Here is a 12,923-nt window from a genome sequence, read left to right as displayed (position 1 = left end):
ACACTGGGATTCTAACCTTTGCCTTACTTTGAACCCAATACCCTGATAGACCTCGGAAGAGACTCTAAGTAAACTATATGACCCAGGGTTCAAACATTCATGGTGGCATCTCCCTTTCTGCTAAGCATTTTGTTTACTAACATGAGAAAATTAATTTCCTATATGATTTAGGAAATCCTTGTCTGCAATTCTGCTGTAAGCCAGACTTTTACAAAGGTGCAGACACAGCATGTCAAGTGGCACGATGCGATTCCTTCTTGTTGCAAGCTCAACAATTTCAAAAGGTTGCCTCGGTTCCCAATTTATATGAAGAGTTCTTGCCTGAAATTTGGAAAGTATGTCTGTCATTTCCTCTGAAAAGATATGATCCACACCGCAAATGGAACACTGCAATTGGTTTTCTTGCAACCTGAACTCTTTTCAAGGAAGGGTCCGTTGAAATTTCAACAAATGAGTCTTGTCAGAAGAGGGAATAACCCCACCTCTTTCACCAAAGGTCAGAACATACAGGGAAGACCTGTAAGTTATTGCCAAAACCTATCTCCTGAGTTCGGTCTCCTTACATATTTGTCACTTTACCTGTACACTAACCTTTTAAGATTTAGCAAAACAAATTGCCTCCAAAGCTTCTGATCCTGATGAAGTGAACTAGAAGAGAAGATGAGCTAACCCATATGACTGTAGGTGTGCCAAAGGGGATGGAATTTGTCAGTTTGTAAAACGTGTGTTAGAAAGCTTGTAGAAAAAAGTCGGCCTTGTTCCTTTTCTGCGAGATTTTCCAAAAGTCCATGTGAGGTTGCTGTTGAGAAGGCCCTTTGAAGAGCCTAGTAAATGAAAAGACCCAAGAGCTTGTTTTGGCAGGCCTGACCAATGTGCCATGATGGACAAAGTGAAAAAGCTCTGTCAGAAGTGGGATTTGAACCCACGCCTCCATTCGGAGACCAGAAGGCCCATGAGAAGGGAAGAGAAGCCTCTTGAGTCTGGCGCCTTAGACCACTCGGCCATCCTGACAAGCGGTGCACTATGTACCCATGCAGCTGGCACAATGACTATACTTAACAGAGAAGAGACAACCACAAACTTAGCCTAGAAGACTTCATGAACACTGCAAGGCATGTTTTTTTCTCTGAAAACACTCATCAAACTGCCATTTTGGATCACTGCAATACCTTAGACAGCAATGTCATGTGCCTGCTCTAACAAATGAAATCCTTTGTGCTCCTTGAGCGTCTTTTCCTATGCGGTGGCTGTTTCCAGTGGAAAATGGTTTCTTCATAAAGAGGCATGAGACCGCGTGGCCTAATGGATAAGGCGTCTGACTTCGGATCAGAAGATTGAGGGTTCGAGTCCCTTCGTGGTTGTTGAGTTCTGTTCTTGTCACTTCTGTAGAGTATTTGCTCCTCTTGTTGTAAATGTCCTCGGAGACTTTGCAAAAGCCTGTGCTTCCTCACTCATGCTTATCATTCAATCCCTGCCCTTGACTGTTTACAGCTACAAAGGTGGCTGCTTTTGCTGAGCTTTCACCACAATGTCAATGACGCTAACTCTTTTCTTACAACTTGTGCAAGTCCCAGCAAAGTTTTTACATCAACCTCAAATAAACACTGCTAGTCCACACTGGGATTCTAACCTTTGCCTTACTTTGAACCCAATACCCTGATGGACCTTGGAAGAGACTCTAAGTAAACTATATGACCCAGGGTTCAAACATTCATGGTGGCATCTCCCTTTCTGCTAAGCATTTTGTTTACTAACATGAGAAAATTAATTTCCTATATGATTTAGGAAATCCTTGTCTGCAATTCTGCTGTAAGCCAGACTTTTACAAAGGTGCAGACACAGCATGTCAAGTGGCACGATGCGATTCCTTCTTGTTGCAAGCTCAACAATTTCAAAAGGTTGCCTCGGTTCCCAATTTATATGAAGAGTTCTTGCCTGAAATTTGGAAAGTATGTCTGTCATTTCCTCTGAAAAGATATGATCCACACCGCAAATGGAACACTGCAATTGGTTTTCTTGCAACCTGAACTCTTTTCAAGGAAGGGTCCGTTGAAATTTCAACAAATGAGTCTTGTCAGAAGAGGGAATAACCCCACCTCTTTCACCAAAGGTCAGAACATACAGGGAAGACCTGTAAGTTATTGACAAAACCTATCTCCTGAGTTCGGTCTCCTTACATATTTGTCACTTTACCTGTACACTAACCTTTTAAGATTTAGCAAAACAAATTGCCTCCAAAGCTTCTGATCCTGATGAAGTGAACTAGAAGAGAAGATGAGCTAACCCATATGACTGTAGGTGTGCCAAAGGGGATGGAATTTGTCAGTTTGTAAAACGTGTGTTAGAAAGCTTGTAGAAAAAAGTCGGCCTTGTTCCTTTTCTGCGAGATTTTCAAAAAGTCCATGTGAGGTTGCTGTTGAGAAGGCCCTTTGAAGAGCCTAGTAAATGAAAAGACCCAAGAGCTTGTTTTGGCAGGCCTGACCAATGTGCCATGATGGACAAAGTGAAAAAGCTCTGTCAGAAGTGGGATTTGAACCCACACCTCCATTCGGAGACCAGAAGGCCCATGAGAAGGGAAGAGAAGCCTCTTGAGTCTGGCGCCTTAGACCACTCGGCCATCCTGACAAGCGGTGTACTATGTACCCATGCAGCTGGCACAATGACTATACTTAACAGAAAAGAGACAACCACAAACTTAGCCTAGAAGACTTCATGAACACTGCAAGGCATGTTTTTTTCTCTGAAAACACTCATCAAACTGCCATTTTGGATCACTGCAATACCTTAGACAGCAATGTCATGTGCCTGCTCTAACAAATGAAATCCTTTGTGCTCCTTGAGCGTCTTTTCCTATGCGGTGGCTGTTTCCAGTGGAAAATGGTTTCTTCATAAACAGGCATGAGACCGCGTGGCCTAATGGATAAGGCGTCTGACTTCGGATCAGAAGATTGAGGGTTTGAGTCCCTTCGTGGTCGTTGAGCTCTGTTCTTGTCACTTCTGTAGAGTATTTGCTCCTCTTGTTGTAAATGTCCTCGGAGACTTTGCAAAAGCCTGTGCTTCCTCACTCATGCTTATCATTCAATCCCTGCCCTTGACTGTTTACAGCTACAAAGGTGGCTGCTTTTGCTGAGCTTTCACCACAATGTCAATGACGCTAACTCTTTTCTTACAACTTGTGCAAGTCCCAGCAAAGTTTTTACATCAACCTCAAATAAACACTGCTAGTCCACACTGGGATTCTAACCTTTGCCTTACTTTGAACCCAATACCCTGATAGACCTGGGAAGAGACTCTAAGTAAACTATATGACCCAGGGTTCAAACATTCATGGTGGCATCTCCCTTTCTGCTAAGCATTTTGTTTACTAACATGAGAAAATTAATTTCCTATATGATTTAGGAAATCCTTGTCTGCAATTCTGCTGTAAGCCAGACTTTTACAAAGGTGCAGACACAGCATGTCAAGTGGCACGATGCGATTCCTTCTTGTTGCAAGCTCAACAATTTCAAAAGGTTGCCTCGGTTCCCAATTTATATGAAGAGTTCTTGCCTGAAATTTGGAAAGTATGTCTGTCATTTCCTCTGAAAAGATATGATCCACACCGCAAATGGAACACTGCAATTGGTTTTCTTGCAACCTGAACTCTTTTCAAGGAAGGGTCCGTTGAAATTTCAACAAATGAGTCTTGTCAGAAGAGGGAATAACCCCACCTCTTTCACCAAAGGTCAGAACATACAGGGAAGACCTGTAAGTTATTGCCAAAACCTATCTCCTGAGTTCGGTCTCCTTACATATTTGTCACTTTACCTGTACACTAACCTTTTAAGATTTAGCAAAACAAATTGCCTCCAAAGCTTCTGATCCTGATGAAGTGAACTAGAAGAGAAGATGAGCTAACCCATATGACTGTAGCTGTGCCAAAGGGGATGGAATTTGTCAGTTTGTAAAACGTGTGTTAGAAAGCTTGTAGAAAAAAGTCGGCCTTGTTCCTTTTCTGCGAGATTTTCCAAAAGTCCATGTGAGGTTGCTGTTGAGAAGGCCCTTTGAAGAGCCTAGTAAATGAAAAGACCCAAGAGCTTGTTTTGGCAGGCCTGACCAATGTGCCATGATGGACAAAGTAAAAAAGCTCTGTCAGAAGTGGGATTTGAACCCACGCCTCCATTCGGATACCAGAAGGCCCATGAGAAGGGAAGAGAAGCCTCTTGAGTCTGGCGCCTTAGACCACTCGGCCATCCTGACAAGCGGTGTACTATGTACCCATGCAGCTGGCACAATGACTATACTTAACAGAGAAGAGACAACCACAAACTTAGCCTAGAAGACTTCATGAACACTGCAAGGCATGTTTTTTTCTCTGAAAACACTCATCAAACTGCCATTTTGGATCACTGCAATACCTTAGACAGCAATGTCATGTGCCTGCTCTAACAAATGAAATCCTTTGTGCTCCTTGAGCGTCTTTTCCTATGCGGTGGCTGTTTCCAGTGGAAAATGGTTTCTTCATAAAGAGGCATGAGACCGCGTGACCTAATGGATAAGGCGTCTGACTTCGGATCAGAAGATTGAGGGTTCGAGTCCCTTCGTGGTCGTTGAGTTCTGTTCTTGTCACTTCTGTAGAGTATTTGCTCCTCTTGTTGTAAATGTCCTCGGAGACTTTGCAAAAGCCTGTGCTTCCTCACTCATGCTTATCATTCAATCCCTGCCCTTGACTGTTTACAGCTACAAAGGTGGCTGCTTTTGCTGAGCTTTCACCACAATGTCAATGACGCTAACTCTTTTCTTACAACTTGTGCAAGTCCCAGCAAAGTTTTTACATCAACCTCAAATAAACACTGCTAGTCCACACTGGGATTCTAACCTTTGCCTTACTTTGAACCCAATACCCTGATAGACCTGGGAAGAGACTCTAAGTAAACTATATGACCCAGGGTTCAAACATTCATGGTGGCATCTCCCTTTCTGCTAAGCATTTTGTTTACTAACATGAGAAAATTAATTTCCTATATGATTTAGGAAATCCTTGTCTGCAATTCTGCTGTAAGCCAGACTTTTACAAAGGTGCAGACACAGCATGTCAAGTGGCACGATGCGATTCCTTCTTGTTGCAAGCTCAACAATTTCAAAAGGTTGCCTCGGTTCCCAATTTATATGAAGAGTTCTTGCCTGAAATTTGGAAAGTATGTCTGTCATTTCCTCTGAAAAGATATGATTCACACCGCAAATGGAACACTGCAATTGGTTTTCTTGCAACCTGAACTCTTTTCAAGGAAGGGTCCGTTGAAATTTCAACAAATGAGTCTTGTCAGAAGAGGGAATAACCCCACCTCTTTCACCAAAGGTCAGAACATACAGGGAAGACCTGTAAGTTATTGCCAAAACCTATCTCCTGAGTTCGGTCTCCTTACATATTTGTCACTTTACCTGTACACTAACCTTTTAAGATTTAGCAAAACAAATTGCCTCCAAAGCTTCTGATCCTGATGAAGTGAACTAGAAGAGAAGATGAGCTAACCCATATGACTGTAGGTGTGCCAAAGGGGATGGAATTTGTCAGTTTGTAAAACGTGTGTTAGAAAGCTTGTAGAAAAAAGTCGGCCTTGTTCCTTTTCTGCGAGATTTTCAAAAAGTCCATGTGAGGTTGCTGTTGAGAAGGCCCTTTGAAGAGCCTAGTAAATGAAAAGACCCAAGAGCTTGTTTTGGCAGGCCTGACCAATGTGCCATGATGGACAAAGTGAAAAAGCTCTGTCAGAAGTGGGATTTGAACCCACACCTCCATTCGGAGACCAGAAGGCCCATGAGAAGGGAAGAGAAGCCTCTTGAGTCTGGCGCCTTAGACCACTCGGCCATCCTGACAAGCGGTGCACTATGTACCCATGCAGCTGGCACAATGACTATACTTAACAGAGAAGAGACAACCACAAACTTAGCCTAGAAGACTTCATGAACACTGCAAGTCATGTTTTTTTCTCTGAAAACACTCATCAAACTGCCATTTTGGATCACTGCAATACCTTAGACAGCAATGTCATGTGCCTGCTCTAACAAATGAAATCCTTTGTGCTCCTTGAGCGTCTTTTCCTATGCGGTGGCTGTTTCAAGTGGAAAATGGTTTCTTCATAAAGAGGCATGAGACCGCGTGGCCTAATGGATAAGGCGTCTGACTTCGGATCAGAAGATTGAGGGTTCGAGTCCCTTTGTGGTCGTTGAGCTCTGTTCTTGTCACTTCTGTAGAGTATTTGCTCCTCTTGTTGTAAATGTCCTCGGAGACTTTGCAAAAGCCTGTGCTTCCTCACTCATGCTTATCATTCAATCCCTGCCCTTGACTGTTTACAGCTACAAAGGTGGCTGCTTTTGCTGAGCTTTCACCACAATGTCAATGACGCTAACTCTTCTTACAACTTGTGCAAGTCCCAGCAAAGTTTTTACATCAACCTCAAATAAACACTGCTAGTCCACACTGGGATTCTAACCTTTGCCTTACTTTGAACCCAATACCCTGATGGACCTGGGAAGAGACTCTAAGTAAACTATATGACCCAGGGTTCAAACATTCATGGTGGCATCTCCCTTTCTGCTAAGCATTTTGTTTACTAACATGAGAAAATTAATTTCCTATATGATTTAGGAAATCCTTGTCTGCAATTCTGCTGTAAGCCAGACTTTTACAAAGGTGCAGACACAGCATGTCAAGTGGCACGATGCGATTCCTTCTTGTTGCAAGCTCAACAATTTCAAAAGGTTGCCTCGGTTCCCAATTTATATGAAGAGTTCTTGCCTGAAATTTGGAAAGTATGTCTGTCATTTCCTCTGAAAAGATATGATCCACACCGCAAATGGAACACTGCAATTGGTTTTCTTGCAACCTGAACTCTTTTCAAGGAAGGGTCCGTTGAAATTTCAACAAATGAGTCTTGTCAGAAGAGGGAATAACCCCACCTCTTTCACCAAAGGTCAGAACATACAGGGAAGACCTGTAAGTTATTGCCAAAACCTATCTCCTGAGTTCGGTCTCCTTACATATTTGTCACTTTACCTGTACACTAACCTTTTAAGATTTAGCAAAACAAATTGCCTCCAAAGCTTCTGATCCTGATGAAGTGAACTAGAAGAGAAGATGAGCTAACCCATATGACTGTAGGTGTGCCAAAGGGGATGGAATTTGTCAGTTTGTAAAACGTGTGTTAGAAAGCTTGTAGAAAAAAGTCGGCCTTGTTCCTTTTCTGCGAAATTTTCCAAAAGTCCATGTGAGGTTGCTGTTGAGAAGGCCCTTTGAAGAGCCTAGTAAATGAAAAGACCCAAGAGCTTGTTTTGGCAGGCCTGACCAATGTGCCATGATGGACAAAGTGAAAAAGCTCTGTCAGAAGTGGGATTTGAACCCACACCTCCATTCAGAGACCAGAAGGCCCATGAGAAGGGAAGAGAAGCCTCTTGAGTCTGGCGCCTTAGACCACTCGGCCATCCTGACAAGCGGTGTACTATGCACCCATGCAGCTGGCACAATGACTATACTTAACAGAGAAGAGACAACCACAAACTTAGCCTAGAAGACTTCATGAACACTGCAAGTCATTTTTTTTTCTCTGAAAACACTCATCAAACTGCCATTTTGGATCACTGCAATACCTTAGACAGCAATGTCATGTGCCTGCTCTAACAAATGAAATCCTTTGTGCTCCTTGAGCGTCTTTTCCTATGCGGTGGCTGTTTCCAGTGGAAAATGGTTTCTTCATAAAGAGGCATGAGACCGCGTGGCCTAATGGATAAGGCGTCTGACTTCGGATCAGAAGATTGAGGGTTTGAGTCCCTTCGTGGTCGTTGAGCTCTGTTCTTGTCACTTCTGTAGAGTATTTGCTCCTCTTGTTGTAAATGTCCTCGGAGACTTTGCAAAAGCCTGTGCTTCCTCACTCATGCTTATCATTCAATCCCTGCCCTTGACTGTTTACAGCTACAAAGGTGGCTGTTTTTGCTGAGCTTTCACCACAATGTCAATGACGCTAACTCTTTTCTTACAACTTGTGCAAGTCCCAGCAAAGTTTTTACATCAACCTCAAATAAACACTGCTAGTCCACACTGGGATTCTAACCTTTGCCTTACTTTGAACCCAATACCCTGATGGACCTGGGAAGAGACTCTAAGTAAACTATATGACCCAGGGTTCAAACATTCATGGTGGCATCTCCCTTTCTGCTAAGCATTTTGTTTACTAACATGAGAAAATTAATTTCCTATATGATTTAGGAAATCCTTGTCTGCAATTCTGCTGTAAGCCAGACTTTTACAAAGGGGCCGACACAGCATGTCAAGTGGCACGATGCGATTCCTTCTTGTTGCAAGCTCAACAATTTCAAAAGGTTGCCTCGGTTCCCAATTTATATGAAGAGTTCTTGCCTGAAATTTGGAAAGTATGTCTGTCATTTCCTCTGAAAAGATATGATCCACACCGCAAATGGAACACTGCAATTGGTTTTCTTGCAACCTGAACTCTTTTCAAGTAAGGGTCTGTTGAAATTTCAACAAATGAGTCTTGTCAGAAGAGGGAATAACCCCACCTCTTTCACCAAAGGTCAGAACATACAGGGAAGACCTGTAAGTTATTGCCAAAACCTATCTCCTGAGTTCGGTCTCCTTACATATTTGTCACTTTACCTGTACACTAACCTTTTAAGATTTAGCAAAACAAATTGCCTCCAAAGCTTCTGATCTTGATGAAGTGAACTAGAAGAGAAGATCAGCTAACCCATATGACTGTAGGTGTGCAAAAGGAGATGGAATTTGTCAGTTTGTAAAACGTGTGTTAGAAAGCTTGTAGAAAAAAGTCGGCCTTGTTCCTTTTCTGCGAGATTTTCCAAAAGTCCATGTGAGGTTGCTGTTGAGAAGGCCCTTTGAAGAGCCTAGTAAATGAAAAGACCCAAGAGCTTGTTTTGGCAGGCCTGACCAATGTGCCATGATGGACAAAGTGAAAAAGCTCTGTCAGAAGTGGGATTTGAACCCACGCCTCCGTTCGGAGACCAGAAGGCCCATGAGAAGGGAAGAGAAGCCTCTTGAGTTTGGCGCCTTAGACCACTCGGCCATCCTGACAAGCGGTGCACTATGTACCCATGCAGCTGGCACAATGACTATACTTAACAGAGAAGAGACAACCACAAACTTAGCCTAGAAGACTTCATGAACACTGCAAGGCATGTTTTTTTCTCTGAAAACACTCATCAAACTGCCATTTTGGATCACTGCAATACCTTAGACAGCAATGTCATGTGCCTGCTCTAACAAATGAAATCCTTTGTGCTCCTTGAGCGTCTTTTCCTATGCGGTGGCTGTTTCCAGTGGAAAATGGTTTCTTCATAAAGAGGCATGAGACCGCGTGGCCTAATGGATAAGGTGTCTGACTTCGGATCAGAAGATTGAGGGTTCGAGTCCCTTTGTGGTCGTTGAGCTCTGTTCTTGTCACTTTTGTAGAGTATTTGCTCCTCTTGTTGTAAATGTCCTCGGAGACTTTGCAAAAGCCTGTGCTTCCTCACTCATGCTTATCATTCAATCCCTGCCCTTGACTGTTTACAGCTACAAAGGTGGCTGTTTTTGCTGAGCTTTCACCACAATGTCAATGACGCTAACTCTTTTCTTACAACTTGTGCAAGTCCCAGCAAAGTTTTTACATCAACCTCAAATAAACACTGCTAGTCCACACTGGGATTCTAACCTTTGCCTTACTTTGAACCCAATACCCTGATGGACCTGGGAAGAGACTCTAAGTAAACTATATGACCCAGGGTTCAAACATTCATGGTGGCATCTCCCTTTCTGCTAAGCATTTTGTTTACTAACATGAGAAAATTAATTTCCTATATGATTTAGGAAATCCTTGTCTGCAATTCTGCTGTAAGCCAGACTTTTACAAAGGGGCAGACACAGCATGTCAAGTGGCACGATGCGATTCCTTCTTGTTGCAAGCTCAACAATTTCAAAAGGTTGCCTCGGTTCCCAATTTATATGAAGAGTTCTTGCCTGAAATTTGGAAAGTATGTCTGTCATTTCCTCTGAAAAGATATGATCCACACCGCAAATGGAACACTGCAATTGGTTTTCTTGCAACCTGAACTCTTTTCAAGTAAGGGTCTGTTGAAATTTCAACAAATGAGTCTTGTCAGAAGAGGGAATAACCCCACCTCTTTCACCAAAGGTCAGAACATACAGGGAAGACCTGTAAGTTATTGCCAAAACCTATCTCCTGAGTTCGGTCTCCTTACATATTTGTCACTTTACCTGTACACTAACCTTTTAAGATTTAGCAAAACAAATTGCCTCCAAAGCTTCTGATCTTGATGAAGTGAACTAGAAGAGAAGATCAGCTAACCCATATGACTGTAGGTGTGCAAAAGGAGATGGAATTTGTCAGTTTGTAAAACGTGTGTTAGAAAGCTTGTAGAAAAAAGTCGGCCTTGTTCCTTTTCTGCGAGATTTTCCAAAAGTCCATGTGAGGTTGCTGTTGAGAAGGCCCTTTGAAGAGCCTAGTAAATGAAAAGACCCAAGAGCTTGTTTTGGCAGGCCTGACCAATGTGCCATGATGGACAAAGTGAAAAATCTCTGTCAGAAGTGGGATTTGAACCCACGCCTCCGTTCGGAGACCAGAAGGCCCATGAGAAGGGAAGAGAAGCCTCTTGAGTCTGGCGCCTTAGACCACTCGGCCATCCTGACAAGCGGTGCACTATGTACCCATGCAGCTGGCAAAATGACTATACTTAACAGAGAAGAGACAACCACAAACTTAGCCTAGAAGACTTCATGAACACTGCAAGGCATGTTTTTTTCTCTGAAAACACTCATCAAACTGCCATTTTGGATCACTGCAATACCTTAGACAGCAATGTCATGTGCCTGCTCTAACAAATGAAATCCTTTGTGCTCCTTGAGCGTCTTTTCCTATGCGGTGGCTGTTTCCAGTGGAAAATGGTTTCTTCATAAAGAGGCATGAGACCGCGTGGCCTAATGGATAAGGCGTCTGACTTTGGAGCAGAAGATTGAGGGTTCGAGTCCCTTCGTGGTCGTTGAGCTCTGTTCTTGTCACTTCTGTAGAGTATTTGCTCCTCTTGTTGTAAATGTCCTCGGAGACTTTGCAAAAGCCTGTGCTTCCTCACTCATGCTTATCATTCAATCCCTGCCCTTGACTGTTTACAGCTACAAAGGTGGCTGCTTTTGCTGAGCTTTCACCACAATGTCAATGACGCTAACTCTTTTCTTACAACTTGTGCAAGTCCCAGCAAAGTTTTTACATCAACCTCAAATAAACACTGCTAGTCCACACTGGGATTCTAACCTTTGCCTTACTTTGAACCCAATACCCTGATGGACCTGGGAAGAGACTCTAAGTAAACTATATGACCCAGGGTTCAAACATTCATGGTGGCATCTCCCTTTCTGCTAAGCATTTTGTTTACTAACATGAGAAAATTAATTTCCTATATGATTTAGGAAATCCTTGTCTGCAATTCTGCTGTAAGCCAGACTTTTACAAAGGTGCAGACACAGCATGTCAAGTGGCACGATGCGATTCCTTCTTGTTGCAAGCTCAACAATTTCAAAAGGTTGCCTCGGTTCCCAATTTATATGAAGAGTTCTTGCCTGAAATTTGGAAAGTATGTCTGTCATTTCCTCTGAAAAGATATGATTCACACCGCAAATGGAACACTGCAATTGGTTTTCTTGCAACCTGAACTCTTTTCAAGGAAGGGTCCGTTGAAATTTCAACAAATGAGTCTTGTCAGAAGAGGGAATAACCCCACCTCTTTCACCAAAGGTCAGAACATACAGGGAAGACCTGTAAGTTATTGCCAAAACCTATCTCCTGAGTTCGGTCTCCTTACATATTTGTCACTTTACCTGTACACTAACCTTTTAAGATTTAGCAAAACAAATTGCCTCCAAAGCTTCTGATCCTGATGAAGTGAACTAGAAGAGAAGATGAGCTAACCCATATGACTGTAGGTGTGACAAAGGGGATGGAATTTGTCAGTTTGTAAAACGTGTGTTAGAAAGCTTGTAGAAAAAAGTCGGCCTTGTTCCTTTTCTGCGAGATTTTCCAAAAGTCCATGTGAGGTTGCTGTTGAGAAGGCCCTTTGAAGAGCCTAGTAAATGAAAAGACCCAAGAGCTTGTTTTGGCAGGCCTGACAAATGTGCCATGATGGACAAAGTGAAAAAGCTCTGTCAGAAGTGGGATTTGAACCCACGCCTCCATTCGGAGACCAGAAGGCCCATGAGAAGGGAAGAGAAGCCTCTTGAGTCTGGCGCCTTAGACCACTCGGCCATCCTGACAAGCAGTGCACTATGTACCCATGCAGCTGGCACAATGACTATACTTAACAGAGAAGAGACAACCACAAACTTAGCCTAGAAGACTTCATGAACACTGCAAGTCATGTTTTTTTCTCTGAAAACACTCATCAAACTGCCATTTTGGATCACTGCAATACCTTAGACAGCAATGTCATGTGCCTGCTCTAACAAATGAAATTCTTTGTGCTCCTTGAGCGTCTTTTCCTATGCGGTGGCTGTTTCCAGTGGAAAATGGTTTCTTCATAAAGAGGCATGAGACCGCGTGGCCTAATGGATAAGGCGTCTGACTTCGGATCAGAAGATTGAGGGTTCGAGTCCCTTTGTGGTCGTTGAGCTCTGTTCTTGTCACTTCTGTAGAGTATTTGCTCCTCTTGTTGTAAATGTCCTCGGAGACTTTGCAAAAGCCTGTGCTTCCTCACTCATGCTTATCATTCAATCCCTGCCCTTGACTGTTTACAGCTACAAAGGTGGCTGCTTTTGCTGAGCTTTCACCACAATGTCAATGACGCTAACTCTTTTCTTACAACTTGTGCAAGTCCCAGCAAAGTTTTTACATCAACCTCAAATAAACACTGCTAGTCCACACTGGGATTCT

General features: G+C 43.0%; 16 non-coding genes across 16 annotated transcripts; 8 read left to right on the top strand and 8 right to left on the bottom strand.

The window, feature by feature from the left end:
• Positions 1-901: 901 nt before the first annotated feature.
• On the bottom strand, positions 902-1,011 carry TRNAL-CAA (transfer RNA leucine (anticodon CAA)). Its single transcript has 2 exons — positions 974-1,011; positions 902-947 (listed from the first exon to the last, which is right to left on the bottom strand). It is a non-coding gene; the product is annotated as a tRNA-Leu (tRNA).
• Positions 1,012-1,288: 277 nt separating this feature from the next.
• TRNAR-UCG (transfer RNA arginine (anticodon UCG)) lies at positions 1,289-1,361 on the top strand. Its single transcript has one exon. It is a non-coding gene; the product is annotated as a tRNA-Arg (tRNA).
• Positions 1,362-2,515: 1,154 nt separating this feature from the next.
• Positions 2,516-2,625, bottom strand: TRNAL-CAA (transfer RNA leucine (anticodon CAA)). Its single transcript has 2 exons — positions 2,588-2,625; positions 2,516-2,561 (listed from the first exon to the last, which is right to left on the bottom strand). It is a non-coding gene; the product is annotated as a tRNA-Leu (tRNA).
• Positions 2,626-2,902: 277 nt separating this feature from the next.
• Positions 2,903-2,975, top strand: TRNAR-UCG (transfer RNA arginine (anticodon UCG)). The gene has a single exon. It is a non-coding gene; the product is annotated as a tRNA-Arg (tRNA).
• A 1,154-nt stretch (positions 2,976-4,129) lies between these two features.
• On the bottom strand, positions 4,130-4,239 carry TRNAL-CAA (transfer RNA leucine (anticodon CAA)). The gene is made up of 2 exons: positions 4,202-4,239; positions 4,130-4,175 (listed from the first exon to the last, which is right to left on the bottom strand). It is a non-coding gene; the product is annotated as a tRNA-Leu (tRNA).
• Positions 4,240-4,516: 277 nt separating this feature from the next.
• On the top strand, positions 4,517-4,589 carry TRNAR-UCG (transfer RNA arginine (anticodon UCG)). The gene has a single exon. It is a non-coding gene; the product is annotated as a tRNA-Arg (tRNA).
• A 1,154-nt stretch (positions 4,590-5,743) lies between these two features.
• On the bottom strand, positions 5,744-5,853 carry TRNAL-CAA (transfer RNA leucine (anticodon CAA)). The gene is made up of 2 exons: positions 5,816-5,853; positions 5,744-5,789 (listed from the first exon to the last, which is right to left on the bottom strand). It is a non-coding gene; the product is annotated as a tRNA-Leu (tRNA).
• A 277-nt stretch (positions 5,854-6,130) lies between these two features.
• On the top strand, positions 6,131-6,203 carry TRNAR-UCG (transfer RNA arginine (anticodon UCG)). Its single transcript has one exon. It is a non-coding gene; the product is annotated as a tRNA-Arg (tRNA).
• A 1,152-nt stretch (positions 6,204-7,355) lies between these two features.
• On the bottom strand, positions 7,356-7,465 carry TRNAL-CAA (transfer RNA leucine (anticodon CAA)). The gene is made up of 2 exons: positions 7,428-7,465; positions 7,356-7,401 (listed from the first exon to the last, which is right to left on the bottom strand). It is a non-coding gene; the product is annotated as a tRNA-Leu (tRNA).
• A 277-nt stretch (positions 7,466-7,742) lies between these two features.
• On the top strand, positions 7,743-7,815 carry TRNAR-UCG (transfer RNA arginine (anticodon UCG)). Its single transcript has one exon. It is a non-coding gene; the product is annotated as a tRNA-Arg (tRNA).
• A 1,154-nt stretch (positions 7,816-8,969) lies between these two features.
• On the bottom strand, positions 8,970-9,079 carry TRNAL-CAA (transfer RNA leucine (anticodon CAA)). The gene is made up of 2 exons: positions 9,042-9,079; positions 8,970-9,015 (listed from the first exon to the last, which is right to left on the bottom strand). It is a non-coding gene; the product is annotated as a tRNA-Leu (tRNA).
• Positions 9,080-9,356: 277 nt separating this feature from the next.
• Positions 9,357-9,429, top strand: TRNAR-UCG (transfer RNA arginine (anticodon UCG)). Its single transcript has one exon. It is a non-coding gene; the product is annotated as a tRNA-Arg (tRNA).
• Positions 9,430-10,583: 1,154 nt separating this feature from the next.
• Positions 10,584-10,693, bottom strand: TRNAL-CAA (transfer RNA leucine (anticodon CAA)). The gene is made up of 2 exons: positions 10,656-10,693; positions 10,584-10,629 (listed from the first exon to the last, which is right to left on the bottom strand). It is a non-coding gene; the product is annotated as a tRNA-Leu (tRNA).
• Positions 10,694-10,970: 277 nt separating this feature from the next.
• On the top strand, positions 10,971-11,043 carry TRNAQ-UUG (transfer RNA glutamine (anticodon UUG)). Its single transcript has one exon. It is a non-coding gene; the product is annotated as a tRNA-Gln (tRNA).
• A 1,154-nt stretch (positions 11,044-12,197) lies between these two features.
• TRNAL-CAA (transfer RNA leucine (anticodon CAA)) lies at positions 12,198-12,307 on the bottom strand. The gene is made up of 2 exons: positions 12,270-12,307; positions 12,198-12,243 (listed from the first exon to the last, which is right to left on the bottom strand). It is a non-coding gene; the product is annotated as a tRNA-Leu (tRNA).
• A 277-nt stretch (positions 12,308-12,584) lies between these two features.
• Positions 12,585-12,657, top strand: TRNAR-UCG (transfer RNA arginine (anticodon UCG)). Its single transcript has one exon. It is a non-coding gene; the product is annotated as a tRNA-Arg (tRNA).
• Positions 12,658-12,923: the final 266 nt, after the last annotated feature.

Source organism: Hyperolius riggenbachi, chromosome 8 (assembly GCF_040937935.1).
Source record: "Hyperolius riggenbachi isolate aHypRig1 chromosome 8, aHypRig1.pri, whole genome shotgun sequence".
Taxonomy (NCBI): Eukaryota; Metazoa; Chordata; class Amphibia; order Anura; family Hyperoliidae; genus Hyperolius; species Hyperolius riggenbachi.
The sequence above is the reverse complement of the archived record's forward strand: the minus strand, read 5'-3'. Positions and strand labels throughout refer to the sequence as shown.